Raw genomic sequence first — 2,536 nt, forward strand, 5'->3', positions numbered from 1 at the left:
TTCATGATTTTTAGAAATAAGATCAAGGATATTCTCGGCCTCATCACAAGTTTTATCTAGCAGACCTCCAGCTGCTGCTGCATTGGCAGCCATCTGCGACTGTTTATTATACACATCTAGATGTGTATAAGAGACAGTTCTTGGCCTTCTTATACGTTTTATCCAGCAGACCTCCAGCTGCTATCGCATTGGCAGCGGTCTGTGATGCAGGGTTTAATTCGTGGTAGAAAATCTCCATCTGTAAGCAGTCTGGTAAGCCGTTATGCGAGCAATCTCTTACCATCCTCTTAAACCTCACCCAAGCGTCGTTGAGTGATTCGTCAATATTCTGTACAAAATTCGTGATCAACTTCCTTATTCTGGCATTCTCCGTCGGAGGGAAGTACTTCTTCATAAACTTCTCTACTACTTGCTCCCATGAAAATGGTAACAAAGTTAGTCGAACCTCCTCAGTGGAGATGTTAGGGAACATAAAAGTGTTGTAGATCTCGATGAAACTCCGAAGGTGGGCATACGGATCCTCGCCACGCCTACCACCAAACCGTCTAGTAGTTTGGATCATCTGCAACATCACCAGTTTCATTTTGAATCTCGATTCGTCAAGAGCGAGCCGCGTGATTCCTGGGGAGAAATCGTAGAGGTTGGGTGATGCATAGTCCCGAATGGGCCTATTGCAGTCGTTCGCCAATAGGATGGGATTCGCCATGACATTATTTTGATTTGGTGCTCCATTTCCTGGTTGTTCCGCCATGTTATCTTTCTCTTGTGGTTGTTGTTAGCAGTTGTCTCTCAATGTTCGTTGGAACTTTTTTCAATCTCTGTGTCGTAATTCGCCAGAGATTGAAAGCTAAAAAGAAAATAAAAAAAATTACCATTAGCACATTGTATTGCCGAAGTCCCTGACAACGGCGCCAAAAACTTGATGCGTGTGGTTATACGATGAAATAATGGTAAAGAATGCGTTGGTGGAAAATGCATTGAGCATGCTATTTTTCTCAGCAAGATCCAAGTATAAATCCTACTGAGTTGCCTGGTAAGCCCAGGGTCGAACTCAGAGACTAAGGCAAACAATATGCAATGGTAATTTTGAGATCACTTTACAATAACAAATAAATCAAAAGGTTGGTTGGTTTTTTATTTATAGTATAAAATGTATGCGGCGGAGTTAAGAAAATAGTTAATAATACAAAAGATGTGATGAATATGTAGGAGAACGGGTTGAGAAGGGGTTTAGCTAGCACGTGCTAGGATTACGTTCATTGTTATGCGATCATGCTACATACATACAACAGAAAATCATCTCTCAATACAAATGCTACGGCTTCTAGTTTTAGAACGCATGCAATATATGCGATGATATCTATAGGACTTACACATAAGCCTCTATTCTTGTCTATGCAATGACGATTGACACACACACATACAAGGTGACCGCATACTACCATAACCTATCTCTAGGGTGCATGCGATGCATGTTGACAAACAAAGCTATCTCTAAGTCTCTATCTCTTGCTTCTGTCTCTTATACACATCTAGATGTGTATAAGAGACAGGATTCGGCCCTCTCTCTGTTTTTCCACGCCTCTTGGGTTCTCTCTCGAGCTGACCAGGATGATCTTCCGGCATCTTTTCCCTTCTCTCGCTTCCGCCTTCTAAGTATAAGAAAACTAAGAACAAGAACTCTAAGACTGGGGGAACTAACTAACTGAACGAACTCCTTCACTGAAGATGGCCCTCGGTATTTATAGAGCTTCAGGGTGAGAAGCTTCTTATCTCTTATGATTGCACGGATGGGATGCCATTAATTCTCTGTCTGATGCACCGAATAATTGTCACCAAAAAGTTGAGTGTACTTGCTACAGTAGGTCGTTAACGGCTTGTCATCTTAATTCGGAATCGACCGTCATCAGCTTTCTGTCCCATCATAATTTATTAAGTTTTCACCCAGATGCACCCACCTTGATGTGCTGGCTGTATGCGGCCACCTTCTTTAGCAGATATTCGCGAACGAAAATGACCGCATAGCCTTGGGGTCATAATCTGTTAATGTGCTCGGACGTTAATTTCTTCGGATCGCATTTCTGCCTTACGTCAATGCATTTTCTGCACGAAAATATATAAGTTAGCTGTTTTAATGCGATGGATACATGTGATCGCAATGTTGTGAACTTAATGCTTTTAGACGCAATATTGTATATTTTTACCATCGCAAACCTGCATTGTTTTATAACTTTATGCTGTAATAATGTGCATTTGTGCCTGTTATCAAACCCCCAAATTTAAACAATGCTTGTTCTCAAGCATAAGCTAAAGGTTTCCTTTAGAAAGTCGATCGCCTTCTCTTTCCTAGATTTCTCAAGGATACCTTATTCAAATCCTATGCTCCAAAATCTCCTTAATTTTTATCTAGGTCTCTTCTTAAAATATTTCTAAAATTTAAGGACTACAGTTTAACCTTCAAAAAGACTTTACCAAATTCCAGGGCATCACATGATTTATTTCATAAAAAAAACTTTTTCACTGGGGTATTTTCAAA

At 40.4% G+C, this 2,536-nt stretch overlaps 1 non-coding gene across 1 annotated transcript; it reads left to right on the forward strand.

Moving 5' to 3' along the window:
- The first annotated feature begins 254 nt into the window (after positions 1-254).
- On the forward strand, positions 255-361 carry LOC120087397. Its single transcript, XR_005484534.1, has one exon. It is a non-coding gene; the product is annotated as a small nucleolar RNA R71 (small nucleolar RNA).
- Positions 362-2,536: the final 2,175 nt, after the last annotated feature.

Source organism: Benincasa hispida, chromosome 9, assembly GCF_009727055.1.
Source record: "Benincasa hispida cultivar B227 chromosome 9, ASM972705v1, whole genome shotgun sequence".
Classification (NCBI taxonomy): Eukaryota; Viridiplantae; Streptophyta; class Magnoliopsida; order Cucurbitales; family Cucurbitaceae; genus Benincasa; species Benincasa hispida.